This window comes from Crinia signifera, chromosome 7, assembly GCF_055691185.1.
Source record: "Crinia signifera chromosome 7, ASM5569118v1, whole genome shotgun sequence".
NCBI lineage: Eukaryota > Metazoa > Chordata > Amphibia > Anura > Myobatrachidae > Crinia > Crinia signifera.
This window is the reverse complement of record NC_139223.1, coordinates 58,135,109-58,157,795: the sequence shown is the minus strand read 5'-3', so window position 1 is coordinate 58,157,795 and position 22,687 is coordinate 58,135,109. Positions and strand designations below refer to the sequence as shown.

The following is a 22,687-nucleotide window of genomic DNA, read 5'->3' as shown; positions in this document are numbered from 1 at the left end:
TGGGGTGCTTTGTCTCCTTCATTCCTTGTGAAAATGAAAAATTTTGAGCCAGAACTGCATTTTTGTGTAAAAAATGTAATTTTTCATTTGCACAGCCCAGTTGTATCAAAATTGGTGAAACCCCTGGGGGTTTGAAATGTACACTATACCCCTAGATGAATTCCCTGAGGGGTGTAGTTTGCAAAATGGGGTCACTTGTGGGGGGGTTCCACTGTATTGGTGCTTCGGGGGTCTTGCTAATGCGACATAGCACCCACCAACATTCCACCAGAATCTGAGCTGCAAAATTCAAAAATCACTCCTTCCCTTCTGAGTCCTGCCATGCACCCAAATGGTATTTTTTGGTCACATGTGAGGCATTGCCGTACTCGGTAGAAATTGGGGCACAGATTTTGGGGTGCTTTGTCTCCTTCATTCCTTGTGAAAATGAAAAATGTTGAGCCAGAACTGCATTTTTGTGTAAAAAAATGTAATTTTTCATTTGCACAGCCCAGTTGTATCAAAATTGGTGAAACCCCTGGGGGTTTGAAATGTACACTATACCCCTAGATAAATTCCCTGAGGGGTGTAGTTTGCAAAATGGGGTCACTTGTGGGGGGGTTCCACTGTATTGGTGCTTCGGGGGTCTTGCTAATGCGACATAGCACCCACCAACATTCCACCAGAATCTGAGCTGCAAAATCCAAAAATCACTCCTTCCCTTCTGAGTCCTGCCATGCACCCAAATGGTATTTTTTGGTCACATGTGAGGCATTGCCGTACTCGGGAGAAATTGGGGCACAGATTTTGGGGTGCTTTGTCTCCTTCATTCCTTGTGAAAATGAAAAATTTTGAGCCAGAACTGCATTTTTGTGTAAAAAATGTAATTTTTCATTTGCACAGCCCAGTTGTATCAAAATTGGTGAAACCCCTGGGGGTTTTAAATGTACACTATACCCCTAGATAAATTCCCTGAGGGGTGTAGTTTGCAAAATGGGGTCACTTGTGGGGGGGTTCCACTGTATTGGTTCTTCGGGGGTCTTGCTAATGCGACATAGCACCCACCAACATTCCACCAGAATCTGAGCTGCAAAATCCAAAAATCACTCCTTCCCTTCTGAGTCCTGCCATGCACCCAAATGGTATTTTTTGGTCACATGTGAGGCATTGCCGTACTCGGGAGAAATTGGGGCACAGATTTTGGGGTGCTTTGTCTCCTTCATTCCTTGTGAAAATGAAAAATTTTGAGCCAGAACTGCATTTTTGTGTAAAAAATGTAATTTTTCATTTGCACAGCCCAGTTGTATCAAAATTGGTGAAACCCCTGGGGGTTTGAAATGTACACTATACCCCTAGATGAATTCCCTAAAGGGGTGTAGTTTCCAAAATGGGGTCACTTGTGGGGGGGTTCCACTGTATTGGTGCTTCGGGGGTCTTGCTAATGCGACATAGCATCCACCAACATTCCACCAGAATCTGAGCTGCAAAATCCAAAAATCACTCCTTCCCTTCTGAGTCCTGCCATGCACCCAAATGGTATTTTTTGGTCACATGTGAGGCATTGCCGTACTCGGGAGAAATTGGGGCACAGAGTTTTGGGTGCTTTGTCTCCTTCATTCCTTGTGAAAATGAAAAATTTTGAGCCAGAACTGCATTTTTGTGTAAAAAATGTAATTTTTCATTTTCACAGCCCAGTTGTACCACAATTGGTGAAACCCCTGGGGGTTTGAAATGTACACTATACCCCTAGATGAATTCCCTGAGGGGTGTAGTTTGCAAAATGGGGTCACTTGTGGGGGGGTTCCTAACTTTTAGCATCTTATGGTGCCTAGAAACCTACATGGTGCCTAAAAAATAATCTCATAAAAAGGAGGCTCCAAAATCAAGTAGGTGCTCCTTCTATTATGAAGCCTGTGGTTTGGTCAACGTGCACACTAGGGCCACATATAGGATATTTATGAAAACAAAAGAATTGGGGGAATCAATTTTTAGTCACATTTCTCTAGTAAAATCTACTGTGTTCCTTAGAAAAATGTATTAAAATTGCAAATCTGCAAAAAAAATGAAATTTTGAAATTTCACCTACACTTTGTTTTAATTCCTGTGAAACACCTAAAGGGTTAACAAACTTCCAAAATGCTGTTTTGAATACTGTGAGGGGTGCAGTTTTTGAAATGGCATCATTTATGGGGGTGTCTCACATACAAGTCCCTCAAAGTCACATCAGAACTGAACTGGTCCCTAAAAAAATCAGTGTTTGAAATTTTCTTGAAAATTTGAGAATTTGCTATTCATATTTTAAGACTCCTAGTGTCCAAAAAAAATAAAAGGAGGCTGAAATAATGATGGAAACATAAAGTAGACATATGGTCTATGTTAGTTATTAACTATTTTGAGTGGTATGATTATTTGTCTCACAAGCAGAAAATTTAACATTTTGAAAATTGCTAAATTTTCCATTTTTTTACGACATTTTGGTATTTTTCACAAAAAAACACAGACTGTATCGACCCAAATTTACCACTAACTTGAAGTACAATGTGTCACGAGAAAACAATCTCAAAATCACTGGGATAAGTAAAAGCAAAAAAAAGTTATCCGCACTTAAGTGATACTTTTCAGATTTGAAAAAAAGGGCTCTGTCAGGAAGGCAAAAACATGCTGCGTCAGGAAGGGGTTAAGATCCACCTAGGTGGATAGATTACATATCTCTTTTAGATCCATTTATTTTAAAGGACAAGGCAAAATTATTATCATCAGAATCTCACTCCATATCCATAAATATCTCCCACCTTCTTTCCTTACAGTATTTTGCAAAACTTCAGTGAAAAGCCCATTGGTCAGATAAGAAACTTATGTCTTTGCCAGTGGTTCCCAAACTGTGCAGAGGTGCCCTGGATTAGTGGTTCATGGCCAATTCAAAATAGCTATAACCAATGTAATAGGAAAATTGTGAGCAAACAGAAGTGAATCCTGCAGTTAACACATAACTGACACTAAGGCTGAGATATAAACACAATTTACTTTTTCTGATTTTATCAAGGAGAAATGTTTGCCCTAGGGGTGCCAGGAGAACAATTCTGATACTCAGGGGCGCCGAGATTCAAAAAAGTTTGGAACCACAGGTTTATGCAGCCTGTGCCTAATCCAACTTTCTTGACCAGGTTGCCCTAGAATATCAGCATTTTTTTCAAGGCACCCTTAGTCCAAAAGTTTCTTATGGATAAATAAGCCCAATTGACATTATTTTTTTAACTGTCACCCTCAGGTTCAGTTATATGTTGGGGAACAAGCTGTGGTTCTAAATGTGCATACCTTTTATGATTGGCAGCCACCAGCACAGGTTTTGCCTATCAGTTTGAGAATAAATAATTTGTTTTGGTCGGGGACCCTCCACCCGAGGCACCATTGCAAAACATCTCAAGGCACCCCAGGGTGCCTAGATAGACAGTTTGGGAACCACTGGCCTAATCTGTTGTATACAGGAGTATGCAGAGAAATAGACAATCCAACTAGCCTGATTTCAAATCAAGGAGTGCCATCAAAAATCGACTTGAAGTGGTTTTCATAAACTAGCTATATCCTATTTACTTTATAGTCGTCATTGCACCCAGGGCCATCTAGTAATGGGTAAGCTAGAGATGCAGCATGAGGCTCCCACATAAAAATAAGCCCATCATCATGACAGCACGATGATCAGCTGGCCATAAATTATAAGTATTCAAAATTGCATTCCTGTTTTCCAATTACAGTATACAGTTTTTGTACTTTTATATATTTAGGGAGACGTTGGGTAAATCATGTATGGGTTCTACATGCCTAAATTGGCCTCCCCTTCTCTTCAACATAATAATAATAATAATAATAATAGACCCTTCTGAATTTCTAGAACCAGGACCTGCTCTTTAAACCCGGAGCTGGTTACGGCCATGGTTATACTGCATTATGCACGGATCTGACTGCCGACTTGTATTTAGCGGCCATATGTATGGCCGTTAAATAGGAATACGGCGGCATAAAGCCACCTATGGCCGTCTACGCCATCGGGAGAATATGAATCAGTAAATATGGCAGATTAGTAAATCTGCTCTATTTATTATTCATATTTTCCCAAAAATACGACCGATGCTGGTCGTATGAATTCGTACCCCGTATCGGTCGTATTTCAGAATCTTAGTAAATTTCCCCCGTTACCTCTTCCATAGCTTTCTCTATTCTTCTAATACCTCTGTCATTACTTCTTTACTCCATGGGCTGTATGTAATGCGTTGTGAGTCCGGGCGACGATATGGGATGCCAGACAAGCTTTAGGCATGGATAAAGGTTATCACCTCTATGTGGATAACTTTTACACTAGCATCCCCCTGTTTAAGGCCCTTGGTTCAAGAGGTACAGCAGCTTGCGGTACTGTGCGCAAGAACCAAAGAGGCCTCCCAAAAACGCACATTGCCCAAGTACTGAGAAGGGGTGAAAGCAGGGCACAATCCACCGAAAATATGTTGTTGGTCAAATATAAGGACAAGAGGGATGTCCTTATACTGACAACAATTCATGGAGACAGTACCACCTCCATCCCTGTACGAGGTACCAGTACCCACACCTCAAAACCTAATTGTATCCTAGATTACAATAAGTACATGGGCGGAGTGGATCTTTCAGATCAGGTACTGAAGCCGTACAGTCCCCTGCGGAAAACAAAAATCTGGTACAAGAAGCTGGCCGTGTATATCATCCAGATGGCACTGTATAACGCTTACGTGCTATTCCGTTCTACCAGCCAGAGGGGGACATTTATGCACTTTCAAGAGGAAGTCATAAAGGGCCTAATATTTGGGAACCAGCAGGCAGAGGGCCCCAGTACTTCTAGTACTGGCCCCCGTATTGTACCAGGGCAGCATTTTCCTAACGAAATCCCCTCCACTGCAAGAAAGGGCAGGACACAAAAAAGGTGCAAAGTTTGCTATAAAAAGGGAATAAGAAAGGATACTATTTTCCACTGTGAAACTTGCCCCGACAAACCTGGCCTATGTATAAAGGAGTGTTTTCAAATATACCACACATCTATGGATTATTAGGTTCATCATTTCACCGTGCTTCGGGGGTCTTGCTAATGCCACATAGCACCCACCATTCATTCCACCAGAATCTGAGCTGCAAAATCCAAAAATCACTCCTTCCCTTCTGAGTCCTGCCATGCACCCAACTGGTATTTTTTGGTCACATATGAGGCATTGCCGTACTCGGGAGAAATTGGGGCACAGATTTTGGGGTGCTTTGTCTCCTTCATTCCTTGTGAAAATGAAAAATTTTGAGCCAGAACTGCATTTTTGGGGAAAAAATGTAATTTTTCATTTGCACAGCCCAGTTGTATCAAAATTGGTGAAACCCCTGGGGGTTTGAAATGTACACTATACCCCTAGATGAATTCCCTGAGGGGTGTAGTTTGCAAAATGGGGTCACTTGTGGGGGGGTTCCACTGTATTGGTGCTTCGGGGGTCTTGCTAATGCGACATAGCACCCACCAACATTCCACCAGAATCTGAGCTGCAAAATCCAAAAATCACTCCTTCCCTTCTGAGTCCTGCCATGCACCCAAATGGTATTTTTTGGTCACATGTGAGGCATTGCCGTACTCGGGAGAAATTGGGGCACAGATTTTGGGGTGCTTTGTCTCCTTCATTCCTTGTGAAAATGAAAAATTTTGAGCCAGAACTGCATTTTTGTGTAAAAAATGTAATTTTTCATTTGCACAGCCCAGTTGTATCAAAATTGGTGAAACCCCTGGGGGTTTGAAATGTACACTATACCCCTAGATAAATTCCCTGAGGGGTGTAGTTTGCAAAATGGGGTCACTTGTGGGGGGGTTCCACTGTATTGGTGCTTCGGGGGTCTTGCTAATGCGACATAGCACCCACCAACATTCCACCAGAATCTGAGCTGCAAAATCCAAAAATCACTCCTTCCCTTCTGAGTCCTGCCATGCACCCAAATGGTATTTTTTGGTCACATGTGAGGCATTGCCGTACTCGGGAGAAATTGGGGCACAGATTTTGGGGTGCTTTGTCTCCTTCATTCCTTGTGAAAATGAAAAATTTTGAGCCAGAACTGCATTTTTGTGTAAAAAATGTAATTTTTCATTTGCACAGCCCAGTTGTATCAAAATTGGTGAAACCCCTGGGGGTTTGAAATGTACACTATACCCCTAGATAAATTCCCTGAGGGGTGTAGTTTGCAAAATGGGGTCACTTGTGGGGGGGTTCCACTGTATTGGTGCTTCGGGGGTCTTGCTAATGCGACATAGCACCCACCAACATTCCACCAGAATCTGAGCTGCAAAATCCAAAAATCACTCCTTCCCTTCTGAGTCCTGCCATGCACCCAAATGGTATTTTTTGGTCACATGTGAGGCATTGCCGTACTCGGGAGAAATTGGGGCACAGATTTTGGGGTGCTTTGTCTCCTTCATTCCTTGTGAAAATGAAAAATTTTGAGCCAGAACTGCATTTTTGTGTAAAAAATGTAATTTTTCATTTGCACAGCCCAGTTGTATCAAAATTGGTGAAACCCCTGGGGGTTTGAAATGTACACTATACCCCTAGATAAATTCCCTGAGGGGTGTAGTTTGCAAAATGGGGTCACTTGTGGGGGGGTTCCACTGTATTGGTGCTTCGGGGGTCTTGCTAATGCGACATAGCACCCACCAACATTCCACCAGAATCTGAGCTGCAAAATCCAAAAATCACTCCTTCCCTTCTGAGTCCTGCCATGCACCCAAATGGTATTTTTTGGTCACATGTGAGGCATTGCCGTACTCGGGAGAAATTGGGGCACAGATTTTGGGGTGCTTTGTCTCCTTCATTCCTTGTGAAAATGAAAAATTTTGAGCCAGAACTGCATTTTTGTGTAAAAAATGTAATTTTTCATTTGCACAGCCCAGTTGTATCAAAATTGGTGAAACCCCTGGGGGTTTGAAATGTACACTATACCCCTAGATGAATTCCCTGAGGGGTGTAGTTTCCAAAATGGGGTCACTTGTGGGGGGGTTCCACTGTATTGGTGCTTCGGGGGTCTTGCTAATGCGACATAGCACCCACCAACATTCCACCAGAATCTGAGCTGCAAAATCCAAAAATCACTCCTTCCCTTCTGAGTCCTGCCATGCACCCAAATGGTATTTTTTGGTCACATGTGAGGCATTGCCGTACTCGGGAGAAATTGGGGCACAGAGTTTTGGGTGCTTTGTCTCCTTCATTCCTTGTGAAAATGAAAAATTTTGAGCCAGAACTGCATTTTTGTGTAAAAAATGTAATTTTTCATTTTCACAGCCCAGTTGTACCACAATTGGTGAAACCCCTGGGGGTTTGAAATGTACACTATACCCCTAGATGAATTCCCTGAGGGGTGTAGTTTGCAAAATGGGGTCACTTGTGGGGGGGTTCCTAACTTTTAGCATCTTATGGTGCCTAGAAACCTACATGGTGCCTAAAAAATAATCTCATAAAAAGGAGGCTCCAAAATCAAGTAGGTGCTCCTTCTATTATGAAGCCTGTGGTTTGGTCAACGTGCACACTAGGGCCACATATAGGATATTTATGAAAACAAAAGAATTGGGGGAATCAATTTTTAGTCACATTTCTCTAGTAAAATCTACTGTGTTCCTTAGAAAAATGTATTAAAATTGCAAATCTGCAAAAAAAATGAAATTTTGAAATTTTACCTACACTTTGTTTTAATTCCTGTGAAACACCTAAAGGGTTAACAAACTTCCAAAATGCTGTTTTGAATACTGTGAGGGGTGCAGTTTTTGAAATGGCATCATTTATGGGGGTGTCTCACATACAAGTCCCTCAAAGTCACATCAGAACTGAACTGGTCCCTAAAAAAATCAGTGTTTGAAATTTTCTTGAAAATTTGAGAATTTGCTATTCATATTTTAAGACTCCTAGTGTCCAAACAAAATAAAAGGAGGCTGAAATAATGATGGAAACATAAAGTAGACATATGGTCTATGTTAGTTATTAACTATTTTGAGTGGTATGATTATTTGTCTCACAAGCAGAAAATTTAACATTTTGAAAATTGCTAAATTTTCCATTTTTTTACGACATTTTGGTATTTTTCACAAAAAAACACAGACTGTATCGACCCAAATTTACCACTAACTTGAAGTACAATGTGTCACGAGAAAACAATCTCAAAATCACTGGGATAAGTAAAAGCAAAAAAAAGTTATCCCCACTTAAGTGATACATGTCAGATTTGAAAAAAAGGGCTCTGTCAGGAAGGCAAAAACATGCTGCGTCAGGAAGGGGTTAAGATCCACCTAGGTGGATAGATTACATATCTCTTTTAGATCCATTTATTTTAAAGGACAAGGCAAAATTATTATCATCAGAATCTCACTCCATATCCATAAATATCTCCCACCTTCTTTCCTTACAGTATTTTGCAAAACTTCAGTGAAAAGCCCATTGGTCAGATAAGAAACTTATGTCTTTGCCAGTGGTTCCCAAACTGTGCAGAGGTGCCCTGGATTAGTGGTTCATGGCCAATTCAAAATAGCTATAACCAATGTAATAGGAAAATTGTGAGCAAACAGAAGTGAATCCTGCAGTTAACACATAACTGACACTAAGGCTGAGATATAAACACAATTTACTTTTTCTGATTTTATCAAGGAGAAATGTTTGCCCTAGGGGTGCCAGGAGAACAATTCTGATACTCAGGGGCGCCGAGATTCAAAAAAGTTTGGAACCACAGGTTTATGCAGCCTGTGCCTAATCCAACTTTCTTGACCAGGTTGCCCTAGAATATCAGCATTTTTTTCAAGGCACCCTTAGTCCAAAAGTTTCTTATGGATAAATAAGCCCAATTGACATTATTTTTTTAACTGTCACCCTCAGGTTCAGTTATATGTTGGGGAACAAGCTGTGGTTCTAAATGTGCATACCTTTTATGATTGGCAGCCACCAGCACAGGTTTTGCCTATCAGTTTGAGAATAAATAATTTGTTTTGGTCGGGGACCCTCCACCCGAGGCACCATTGCAAAACATCTCAAGGCACCCCAGGGTGCCTAGATAGACAGTTTGGGAACCACTGGCCTAATCTGTTGTATACAGGAGTATGCAGAGAAATAGACAATCCAACTAGCCTGATTTCAAATCAAGGAGTGCCATCAAAAATCGACTTGAAGTGGTTTTCATAAACTAGCTATATCCTATTTACTTTATAGTCGTCATTGCACCCAGGGCCATCTAGTAATGGGTAAGCTAGAGATGCAGCATGAGGCTCCCACATAAAAATAAGCCCATCATCATGACAGCACGATGATCAGCTGGCCATAAATTATAAGTATTCAAAATTGCATTCCTGTTTTCCAATTACAGTATACAGTTTTTGTACTTTTATATATTTAGGGAGACGTTGGGTAAATCATGTATGGGTTCTACATGCCTAAATTGGCCTCCCCTTCTCTTCAACATAATAATAATAATAATAATAATAGACCCTTCTGAATTTCTAGAACCAGGACCTGCTCTTTAAACCCGGAGCTGGTTACGGCCATGGTTATACTGCATTATGCACGGATCTGACTGTCGACTTGTATTTAGCGGCCATATGTATGGCCGTTAAATAGGAATACGGCGGCATAAAGCCACCTATGGCCGTCTACGCCATCGGGAGAATATGAATCAGTAAATATGGCAGATTAGTAAATCTGCTCTATTTATTATTCATATTTTCCCAAAAATACGACCGATGCTGGTCGTATGAATTCGTACCCCGTATCGGTCGTATTTCAGAATCTTAGTAAATTTCCCCCGTTACCTCTTCCATAGCTTTCTCTATTCTTCTAATACCTCTGTCATTACTTCTTTACTCCATGGGCTGTATGTAATGCGTTGTGAGTCCGGGCGACGATATGGGATGCCAGACAAGCTTTAGGCATGGATAAAGGTTATCACCTCTATGTGGATAACTTTTACACTAGCATCCCCCTGTTTAAGGCCCTTGGTTCAAGAGGTACAGCAGCTTGCGGTACTGTGCGCAAGAACCAAAGAGGCCTCCCAAAAACGCACATTGCCCAAGTACTGAGAAGGGGTGAAAGCAGGGCACAATCCACCGAAAATATGTTGTTGGTCAAATATAAGGACAAGAGGGATGTCCTTATACTGACAACAATTCATGGAGACAGTACCACCTCCATCCCTGTACGAGGTACCAGTACCCACACCTCAAAACCTAATTGTATCCTAGATTACAATAAGTACATGGGCGGAGTGGATCTTTCAGATCAGGTACTGAAGCCGTACAGTCCCCTGTGGAAAACAAAAATCTGGTACAAGAAGCTGGCCGTGTATATCATCCAGATGGCACTGTATAACGCTTACGTGCTATTCCGTTCTACCAGCCAGAGGGGGACATTTATGCACTTTCAAGAGGAAGTCATAAAGGGCCTAATATTTGGGAACCAGCAGGCAGAGGGCCCCAGTACTTCTAGTACTGGCCCCCGTATTGTACCAGGGCAGCATTTTCCTAACGAAATCCCCTCCACTGCAAGAAAGGGCAGGACACAAAAAAGGTGCAAAGTTTGCTATAAAAAGGGAATAAGAAAGGATACTATTTTCCACTGTGAAACTTGCCCCGACAAACCTGGCCTATGTATAAAGGAGTGTTTTCAAATATACCACACATCTATGGATTATTAGGTTCATCATTTCACCGTGCTTCGGGGGTCTTGCTAATGCCACATAGCACCCACCATTCATTCCACCAGAATCTGAGCTGCAAAATCCAAAAATCACTCCTTCCCTTCTGAGTCCTGCCATGCACCCAACTGGTATTTTTTGGTCACATATGAGGCATTGCCGTACTCGGGAGAAATTGGGGCACAGATTTTGGGGTGCTTTGTCTCCTTCATTCCTTGTGAAAATGAAAAATTTTGAGCCAGAACTGCATTTTTGGGGAAAAAATTTATATTTTCATTTTCACTGCCCAGTTGTACCACAATTGGTGAAACCCCTGGGGGTTTGAAATGTACACTATACCCCTAGATGAATTCCCTGAGGGGTGTAGTTTGAAAAATGGGGTCACTTGTGGGGGGGTTCCACTGTATTGGTGCTTCGGGGGTCTTGTTAATGCGACATAGCACCCACCAACATTCCACCAGAATCTGAGCTGCAAAATCCAAAAATCACTCCTTCCCTTCTGAGTCCTGCCATGCACCCAAATGGTATTTTTTGGTCACATGTGAGGCATTTCCGTACTCGGGAGAAATTGGGGCACAGATTTTGGGGTGCTTTGTCTCCTTCATTCCTTGTGAAAATGAAAAATTTTGAGCCAGAACTGCATTTTTGTGTAAAAAATGTAATTTTTCATTTGCACAGCCCAGTTGTATCAAAATTGGTGAAACCCCTGGGGGGTTGAAATGTACACTATACCCCTAGATGAATTCCCTGAGGGGTGTAGTTTGCAAAATGGGGTCACTTGTGGGGGGGTTCCACTGTATTGGTGCTTCGGGGGTCTTGCTAATGCGACATAGCACCCACCAACATTCCACCAGAATCTGAGCTGCAAAATCCAAAAATCACTCCTTCCCTTCTGAGTCCTGCCATGCACCCAAATGGTATTTTTTGGTCACATGTGAGGCATTGCCGTACTCGGGAGAAATTGGGGCACAGAGTTTTGGGTGCTTTGTCTCCTTCATTCCTTGTGAAAATGAAAAATTTTGAGCCAGAACTGCATTTTTGTGTAAAAAATGTAATTTTTCATTTTCACAGCCCAGTTGTACCACAATTGGTGAAACCCCTGGGGGTTTGAAATGTACACTATACCCCTAGATGAATTCCCTGAGGGGTGTAGTTTGCAAAATGGGGTCACTTGTGGGGGGGGTTCCTAACTTTTAGCATCTTATGGTGCCTAGAAACCTACATGGTGCCTAAAAAATAATCTCATAAAAAGGAGGCTCCAAAATCAAGTAGGTGCTCCTTCTATTATGAAGCTTGTGGTTTGGTCAACGTGCACACTAGGGCCACATATAGGATATTTATGAAAACAAAAGAATTGGGGGAATCAATTTTTAGTCACATTTCTCTAGTAAAATCTACTGTGTTCCTTAGAAAAATGTATTAAAATTGCAAATCTGCAAAAAAAATGAAATTTTGAAATTTCACCTACACTTTGTTTTAATTCCTGTGAAACACCTAAAGGGTTAACAAACTTCCAAAATGCTGTTTTGAATACTGTGAGGGGTGCAGTTTTTGAAATGGCATCATTTATGGGGGTGTCTCACATACAAGTCCCTCAAAGTCACATCAGAACTGAACTGGTCCCTAAAAAAATCAGTGTTTGAAATTTTCTTGAAAATTTGAGAATTTGCTATTCATATTTTAAGACTCCTAGTGTCCAAAAAAAATAAAAGGAGGCTGAAATAATGATGGAAACATAAAGTAGACATATGGTCTATGTTAGTTATTAACTATTTTGAGTGGTATGATTATTTGTCTCACAAGCAGAAAATTTAACATTTTGAAAATTGCTAAATTTTCAATTTTTTTACGACATTTTGGTATTTTTCACAAAAAAACACAGACTGTATCGACCCAAATTTACCACTAACTTGAAGTACAATGTGTCACGAGAAAACAATCTCAAAATCACTGGGATAAGTAAAAGCAAAAAAAAGTTATCCCCACTTAAGTGATACATGTCAGATTTGAAAAAAAGGGCTCTGTCAGGAAGGCAAAAACATGCTGCGTCAGGAAGGGGTTAAGATCCACCTAGGTGGATAGATTACATATCTCTATTAGATCCATTTATTTTAAAGGACAAGGCAAAATTATTATCATCAGAATCTCACTCCATATCCATAAATATCTCCCACCTTCTTTCCTTACAGTATTTTGCAAAACTTCAGTGAAAAGCCCATTGGTCAGATAAGAAACTTATGTCTTTGCCAGTGGTTCCCAAACTGTGCAGAGGTGCCCTGGATTAGTGGTTCATGGCCAATTCAAAATAGCTATACCCAATGTAATAGGAAAATTGTGAGCAAACAGAAGTGAATCCTGCAGTTAACACATAACTGACACTAAGGCTGAGATATAAACACAATTTACTTTTTCTGATTTTATCAAGGAGAAATGTTTGCCCTAGGGGTGCCAGGAGAACAATTCTGATACTCAGGGGCGCCGAGATTCAAAAAAGTTTGGAACCACAGGTTTATGCAGCCTGTGCCTAATCCAACTTTCTTGACCAGGTTGCCCTAGAATATCAGCATTTTTTTCAAGGCACCCTTAGTCCAAAAGTTTCTTATGGATAAATAAGCCCAATTGACGTTATTTTTTTAACTGTCACCCTCAGGTTCAGTTATATGTTGGGGAACAAGCTGTGGTTCTAAATGTGCATACCTTTTATGATTGGCAGCCACCAGCACAGGTTTTGCCTATCAGTTTGAGAATAAATAATTTGTTTTGGTCGGGGACCCTCCACCCGAGGCACCATTGCAAAACATCTCAAGGCACCCCAGGGTGCCTAGATAGACAGTTTGGGAACCACTGGCCTAATCTGTTGTATACAGGAGTATGCAGAGAAATAGACAATCCAACTAGCCTGATTTCAAATCAAGGAGTGCCATCAAAAATCCACTTGAAGTGGTTTTCATAAACTAGCTATATCCTATTTACTTTATAGTCGTCATTGCACCCAGGGCCATCTAGTAATGGGTAAGCTAGAGATGCAGCATGAGGCTCCCACATAAAAATAAGCCCATCATCATGACAGCACGATGATCAGCTGGCCATAAATTATAAGTATTCAAAATTGCATTCCTGTTTTCCAATTACAGTATACAGTTTTTGTACTTTTATATATTTAGGGAGACGTTGGGTAAATCATGTATGGGTTCTACATGCCTAAATTGGCCTCCCCTTTTCTTCAACATAATAATAATAATAATAATAGACCCTTCTGAATTTCTAGAACCAGGACCTGCTCTTTAAACCCGGAGCTGGTTACGGCCATGGTTATACTGCATTATGCACGGATCTGACTGCCGACTTGTATTTAGCGGCCATATGTATGGCCGTTAAATAGGAATACGGCGGCATAAAGCCACCTATGGCCGTCTACGCCATCGGGAGAATATGAATCAGTAAATATGGCAGATTAGTAAATCTGCTCTATTTATTATTCATATTTTCCCAAAAATACGACCGATGCTGGTCGTATGAATTCGTACCCCGTATCGGTCGTATTTCAGAATCTTAGTAAATTTCCCCCGTTACCTCTTCCATAGCTTTCTCTATTCTTCTAATACCTCTGTCATTACTTCTTTACTCCATGGGCTGTATGTAATGCGTTGTGAGTCCGGGCGACGATATGGGATGCCAGACAAGCTTTTTTTTTTTTTTTAAAAGGGTCAATCATTTACAAAATCAAGCAAAACCATGCACAACCATGCCTTGTAAATGACTGCACCTTTAAAAACAAGCTTTGAGTTCGGCAGGTATCCTACACAGCCACTGCACAGCTGCTGCACTCACAATGTAACACATGGAAGTGAACCATTTAGGAGAACCTACGCGTTTCTGAAAAAAGTTGCAGCTAACAAGAGGTGTGCAAAAAAGAGCCTGGTCCAAAACAAACCTGAAAGACAGGATATAAAGGTATAATGTAAGTAGCACTGTAGGTAGTGCAGTATATCCTTCTATGCTGCACTCGCAATGCATTACACCTGTCCGCATATCCCATTGCACTTCTATAGCTCTCATTGCCCCTCACAACTCTCATTGCCCTCTAAATGCTCATACAGAGCTCTCTCTTCCCCATTAAAGCTCTTAAACACAATTTCTCTGAGGTCAGGGTTTCTGACATTTGTCCCGAGCTAGCTACCCAAGACCAGTTCTCCCCTCCTCCCATCCCAATATATCGGGTGAAATCGGTCCAAATCGGAGGTGTTTGGCATGTGATTGGATCTGATGAACGTTCCCGTTCCCATGTTCCACGGACAAGTCGGACCTGTGTTGCTTATAAATACAGACTATAGTTCCCTCCAATAACTGCTCACCACTCATTCCTCTGACCCATGTGATTGATGCTGAGCCAATAGAGGCACTGCTGCAGAGATAACAGCCCCTGCTTCACTGTCATTATAGCTTTGTCTCTCTACCATTAATGATTTACTGTAGGTCCTGACCCAGGTCAGTGGTTGGTAATGCATCCATTGATAAATAACAATTATAATACTAATGCTAATAATGCTTCTAATACTCATAATAATAATAAAAATAATATTAATATCCAATAAATATTTGAGTTGACAGATCAAGAGTGCTGCAAGCACACTTAAATAAAATAGATAACTAAAAAAAATAACTAAATTTATATAAATATAAATAATTCTAAAGAGACAAACTAGAATCTTCTTTCCCTTCTTGATTCACACATTTTCTTGTGCTCTAAGGAATGCATTTCATTTGGAGTGTGAAAATATTGAGGCCTTGAACTCAATCAATGGCCAGTATTCTGTGCTTTGAAATGTCTTGATGTAATTGTAGACTTTGAGGAGCACACATATTCTGTCTGTTGATTTGATGCACTTAACCCGATGAAAAGGTCTTGTTTTCTATTTGGAAAATATTTATAACATGGAGTCGCTGATTAGAATGTATGCCTTACTATTATCCAACATAACTTGTTCTAGTGCAGTAAATGTAATGAACATTAAATTGGGTAAATGGTTTCCAAACAATTCAGTGTTGTGTTACACCTACCTACTTATATATTAAATGATTATTCCAGGGGTGTACTCATTATGTTGACATTTGCAATGCCATTATTCATAATGTTGGAGCAGTTGAAGCCATCAGGAGCAGGAAGTTCACCTTTGGGCTATTGGGCCACCAGGAACCATTTGCCAACATTGTAACTTGTCAACATTTGAATGTCAACACAGTCAATGCTGACATTTTGACCATGTCAACATTTTCCTGACATTATGAATGTTGATCTGATAGCACCTGTGCCACAATGTAATCTATTAACATGGGGGTTGAGTTATGTCACTGGGAACTATTACCACTGTGGAGTAAACGGGCAATGCTACTTTTTAACCCTTTGAGTGCCAACATCTCTGTAAGAGATGAGCAAAATATCTGCTAAAAATGCCAGTCACTCACATTTATTATATAAATTCAAATAAAAAAAAGTTGTGTAAAAAAAGGATTATCTTTCCTATATAAGGTAAACATTACAGGTCATCATGATGAATACAAATGTTTGCTTGCCAATTTTCACACCTATTTTAACAAATCAATCACTTTGCACTCAAAAGGGTTAATCTCATTATTAGTTATGCAATGAAAAAAGCAAAAACAGATGTGTCCACATCCTGCTATCTTCCATGCACTACAAGTTGCATTAGACATAAGATGTGAGTGCCGTGTGACTTGGTAGTGGCAAGCATCCATTCTGGGGACTTTTCTAATTAAAATGCACTGAATTCACGCAGGGATGGAAATAGGCTGCACCAGCAGCTTCTGTTGATTAAAATTATATGTGGCATGCCTTTATTCTGTGTGTGATGGTGGCTGTATCTGCATATAAAATGGTACCTTACAGTTTTTACTGGAAAACACTGTAATGTTAAACAGAATATAGGCATGCTGCATATCATTTTAGGTATCAGAAGCTGCATGTGCTTCCTATACCTACTCGGTTTGTAAAGAAGATACAGTAACGGAAAACAGTTGTGTGTAAAATATGCCACGTTTAATGCACAAGGAGGCTAAATGTATGTGGATACATCTGTATCTATCTATATCAATTCTATGCTGAAATCGAAGTGACTTCATTAGAATGGAATGGAGACACTGCAGGAAGATTGTAAATCTCAATCATTTGGGCCCACATACTTTGACAGCCAGGAGAGTGTGCTGAATTAATTGCAGGCAGCAGGGCCGGTGCAAGGCATCTAGGCGCCCTAGGCAAACCTACAGGATACCGCCCCCCCCCCCCCCTCTCGCCCCCACCCCCCACATACACAATTGACTTAACATTTTTACTATATTTTTAGATTAACAACATAATCGCCGCACAGTAGGAGCCAAACATTACATTAAGTTGCACAATAGGAGTCAAACATCACATTATGCTGCACAGTAGGGGCCAAAAATCACATTACGCCGCACAGTAGGGGCCACAAATCACACTATGCCACACAGTAGGACCCAAAAATCACATTATGACACACAGTATTAGCCAAACATCACATTATGCTGCACAGTAGGGGCCACAAATCACATGCCACACAGTAGGGGCCACAAATCACATTATGACACACAGTAGGAGCCAAACGTCACATTATGCTGCACAGTAGGGCCCAAAAATCACATTACACCACACAGTAGGAACCAGGCCGGAGATTCAAGGAAGCATTGCTCTCTGAGTGTGCCTACAGTAGGTGTCTTTCTGAGCACAGAACGGTCCTTTGTCCCCCACATCCAGTTTCTCTCGAAATACTCTTACATGCATCTGAGAATAAATATGTGTTTATCTCACACTACATAATGCAAAAATATGAATTCATGCCCTCATTATCTCCAGAATTGACTATTGCAGTCTCTTGTTCTTCTACTGCTGTGCCACTGTATCAGTCCCTACATCATAGGGAGATGAGATGCTGTCAGGCACTTCGGGGTGGGGACAGACTCTAATCTCATCAAGCCCGGCCAGTTCCAACCAGTTCTAATCAGATATTGAGGCAAAAAGGAAATAATTTTCAGGGGTATTTAACATGGCGTCATAGCTGGAACACAGGCCCCAATCACATTCTCTCTAAGTAGTTGCCATAAACATCAGGTTCACATATAGCCCACGGGGAATGCCTTTCTCCAGGCTGGCTGCTGCATAGAGGTAAGCAAGGTGCAGGGGCGGATTGGGATTTTAAACCAGCCCGGGAAATTTCTCAAAGCAGCCCTAATGAGGGTGGGATCTCATGAGGGGCATGGTCAGTCAAGGGGGAGGGGATACGCCCACCTCATATATCACTTCTCCCCTCCAGGCTGACTACGCCCCCACCACAGTGAGGGCTATTTCGCACGCTCCGGCCCCTGCCGGGCGGCAAAACCCCGCACGGCGAAAAGCTGTGCCGCACACCGTAGTTAATAATGGACACAATTATGTTGCAGCCGGATCCCACCACTGGGAACTCCTGAATGCGGCACGGATTCTTGGCCGTGCGGGGTTTCGCCGCCCGATAGTAGCCGGAGCGTGTGAAATAGCCCTTATGCTGCAGGCCAGGGTGTATGAAAGATTAGGGTTAGGCTGCGGAAGGGGGGATGAATGTATAGTGTTAGGCTGTGTGTGTGTGGAAAGGGTTACTCTGTGTACTGTATGTGTGTAGATAGGATTAGGCGTATGTGTGTGTGTGGATAGGGTTAGGCTATGGGTGTGTTTATATGGATACGGTTAGGCTACATGGGGGTGGGGTGTGTAGTAGCTACTAACCTGGCCTTCACGTGGTTGAAAGGAGCCTGCTTTTTGGGAAGATGCACCGGACCGGGTTTACTTCATGTCACTGCACTCCAGCTCTGGAAACATAGAATGTGACGGCAGATAAGAACCACTTGGCCCATCTAGTCTGCCCCTTTTTTAAACATGTTACCTCAAACCATATTTGATCCTTATTTTTTTGTAAGGATATCAATATGCCTATCCCAAGCATATCTCCGGCGGGGACCTCTGGTTCCCGGGATCCTTTTCATGAAGCCTTGGCACCTCTCTCTCACACACCCATACAGTCCTCCGTCTTGCTTTTCTCCCCCCTGCACAGTCAGCCACACAACCCAGTCAGGGCCTGCAGCCGTACAGAGCACCCCACACCGGCGCAGCTCAGGCCAGCATGCAAACACTGCAGCGCTCCCTGCTGGAGAGCAGAGGGAGGAGGATGGAGCCCTGGTCCAGGGCCCAGCCAGCGGGGAGAGCAGCCGGTTCTAATGTATTATGGGCCAGCCAGGGCCAATCTGCCCATCGATGTACTGATATCTACGGATAGACACAAATACACACTGATGTACTGATCCACAGATCCATACTGATGTACTGATATACACTTTAGTAATATATACCAAAATATACTGATACACAGTGGTGCAGCACAAGTTGCTACCTGCTCGTGAGGATAGAGGGCGGGATGTTCTAACATCCGCCGCCCCCCTCGACCGGCCACCGCATTCTTAATGATCGCTCATGCTCTAACATATGCAATCATTAACACAAGGGACAGCTCTTACGATGAGAGCTGTCCCTTGCGATGCGGCCACGGTGCTGGACTTCCGGGTCTGAGACCCGGGAGTCCGTCTGCGCAAGTGCAGAGCACGGCACCGGCCGCAGGGCATGCAGGGAGGGATCCGTGATGGATCCCTCACACAACGCTGCAGTAAAAAGCCCATAGGCTTCTGCAGGTAATCGCCAGCTTTTGCTGGTGATTCCATCCACAGCGCTGCCACTGCGGAGGGGGGTTAGAGAATATAGAAATGCAGTAAAAACACAGATAACTGGGTTTTTACCGCATTTCTGGGTTAGAGCATCCCACCCAGAAAGATGCAGAGGAAGCAGAGATACACAGGCCAGTAAGGAAGGTATAGGGAGATGTAGGAATAGAAAGACTGTAGAGAGGTTAAAGAGGGATGCCGGGGCAGTAGGGAGGGGATAGAGAAATTTGGGGCGGTAGGGAGGGGATAGAGAGATTTGGGGCGGTAGGGTGGGGATAGTGAGACACGGGGCGGTAGGTAAGAAATAGTGAGATGCGGAGCGGAAGGGTGGGGATAGTGAGATGCGGGGTGGTAGGTAAGGGGTAGTGAGACTTGTGGGTAGGGATGACATAGTGAGACGCAGGATGGAAGAGTGGGCATAGTGAGATGCACAACGCTAGGAAGGGTGTAGTGAGATGCAGGGCCAGTGGCATAGCTACATATGTAGCGGGACCAGCTCAGCGCTCACTGCTGACTCAGTCGTCTGTCAGTTCAGCCGCTTGGGGGAGCGGCGCCAGCAGGGTCTATGGTGGGCGCCGCTGGCTGAACTGACAGACGACTGAGTCAGCAGTGAGCGCTGAGCTGGTCCCGCTCTGTGCATATCTAATGAGCGGGGACCCAGCGCAGTGTATATTTAATGAGCGGGTCCCCCTCTGTGCATATGCTCAGAGCTAACTGCTGCCTGGGTCAGCTAAGCCAGCGGCGCCCATAGTTAATCTCCTCGCCCCTTCTTGGGTTAAGGGGGTGAGGCGGCACCAGATATTTTTTGGCAGGGGGGAGAAAAGTTTCTAACTACGCCACTGCACAGGGCAGGAGGGAGGGCATAGTATAATGCAGGGCAGGAGGTGGGTTGTAGTGAGACGCAGGGCGCTAGGGTTGGCTTAGTGAGACGGAGGGTGCTAGCGATTATGTAGTGAGATGCAGGGATGGTGTGGTGAGATGCAGGGTGCTACGGATGATGACTTTTTGAGACACAGGGCACTAGGGAAGATGTAGTAAATTGCAGGGAACTAGGAAAGGCATAGAGAGAGATAGACACAGGGGCGAGATCCATGTGACACACACTGACACTCCACACACACTGTAAACACACCTTGCCTTCTACTTCCTGGCTGCTGGGATACTAGTCTGCTCCTTTTCTTGCACCATCAGGGCAGGGCTCCATATAATGGTATCCTGCTTCAGTCAGACATAGGGTGAGCTGGAAGGTTGCTGCAGTGCTCAGTCAAAGGTCACCGTGCCCATGCAAAGTCAGGGGCGTGGCCTAATCACGGACCTCCGTGGCCACGCCCCTTTTATGAAAACAAGCTCCTTCAATGTAGGAGGAGCAGCAGGCAGGCACATTAAGCAGACCTGGAGAGGGGACAGGGACCCGGCCAGTGGCAGATGAATTATCACAAAACTGCCACTGAGCCAAGATACACACTCTGACACAGTTCCGTGTAGCTCCGCCCCCTCCATTTCCATGTAGCTCCGCTCACTGTGGAGTGTGGAATCCGTGTAGCTCCCCGCCGAGTCTGTGTAGGCTAGCTCCGTCCCCTGAAGCCTGCAGTTCAGTCAGTGTACAGTGTACCGCAGCCTGACAGGAGGCTGAGGTAGCCCGACAGACAGGCTGAAGCAGCCCAAATAGAGGGGGCGAGGGGCCGAGGGACCGGCCCGCCGGGAATCTACACGGTGTCCTGGCATCCCAATCCGCCCCTGGCAAGGTGCTATACTGCACAGGCAAACTCTTTTGTCCTGTGTGACTTTTGGCCGGGTGTCCAGCGCACGGGGGGGGGGAGGGGGTTGGGGGGGAGGGACGACGACAGGACAGGCTGGGGACCAAATAATTACTTACACAATAGCTGCACTTGTTGCTGTAGTCGTCTGATTGAGTCGGCAGGCAGCTTCTTCTTGATCCTCTCCTCTGCGGACTGCGGCAGCGTGCTTGGTAGCTTCCTGCTGCTGCTACTGCTGCTGGCTGGCTCACTACCGCCCTCCAGTGGCCGGCGCCCTAGGCAAATGCCTAACCTTGCCTAGTGGTGGCGCCGGCCCTGGCAGGCAGTCTTTACTTCTGTTTCTTAATATTCTGTCTCTCTGGGACAATTTGCTACAGACATCTTTTTGAACCAGGGATACAAAGAGACCAGATACTGTTCTCTTTTTGACTCTGTCATTCTTCATTTTAATGAGGAAAAAATGTCACAAATAGCAGTGAGCGCTAGAAATATCATAATCTGTTTCAGATTTATGTCACATTATGCAGGGTTGTTTTTTTTTAAGTCTAAAAATTCCTTCAGAAAAATAAAATATTTCTTCACTTTTTAATGTGCACTTAGCATTTTTATTTTTTCAAATTCATGAATAAACAGGAAAGGAACTTGTTGATAAACAACATTATCAGCGAACAGATTATAATTCAAATTGTGCCTCCTAAACACACATATAAGAGAAAAACGCCTCTTGTATATGTATGTATATGTATGTATATGTATGTATATATATATATATATATATATATATATATATACACAGAAGTACCAACACACTTGCCATTCCTAAGAATGGGGTGCATTGGCCTGTGACCACACACTCTAGTAAATACAAACACAGGGGGCCCAGCACTCACTACAACAAACCAACTCACCTTAACATTCAAATAATCAATTAAATAAATAATGGGGTTTTAGTTCATGAATTGATCAATGCATTTAAGCTTGCAGCCCATCGCCAAGGGACCCCAGTTCAGTGTAGGACTTGCAGTGAAATGGGGTCCCTTGGCGATGGGCTGCAAGCTTAAATGCATTTATCAATTCATGACCTAAAACCCCATTATTTATTTAATTGATTATTTGAATGTTAAGGTGAGTTAGTTTGTTGTAGTGAGTGCTGGGCCCCCTGTGTTTGTATATATATATATATATATATATATATATATATATATATAGCAAGGAGTTGGGTGTCGGCACTCCGCTCGGTTTGTAATGAAAGTCCTGGGTGCCTTCTTTGAATAGAATTGAAATGTTAAGATCAACCCAGCGTTTGAGTCATTTCTATGCTGCGAGTGCCGCCAACCCCCCCAAACCCATATATATAAATGTGGTTCAGCGCCTTTAGCTCATTTCATAGTCCATACGTCCTTCTCCAACTTGGTAATGAACAAGAAAGTTTTTTCCAAGGTAAGTATTTATTGACGTTA

The 22,687-nt window shown here is 43.0% G+C and overlaps 1 long non-coding RNA gene across 1 annotated transcript; it reads right to left on the bottom strand.

Moving 5' to 3' along the window:
• Positions 1–17,071: 17,071 nt before the first annotated feature.
• On the bottom strand, positions 17,072–21,421 carry LOC146019452 (uncharacterized). The gene is made up of 3 exons (XR_014450549.1): positions 21,347–21,421; positions 18,485–18,567; positions 17,072–17,722 (listed from the first exon to the last, which is right to left on the bottom strand). It is a non-coding gene; the product is annotated as an uncharacterized LOC146019452 (long non-coding RNA).
• Between the last annotated feature and the right edge of the window lie 1,266 nt (positions 21,422–22,687).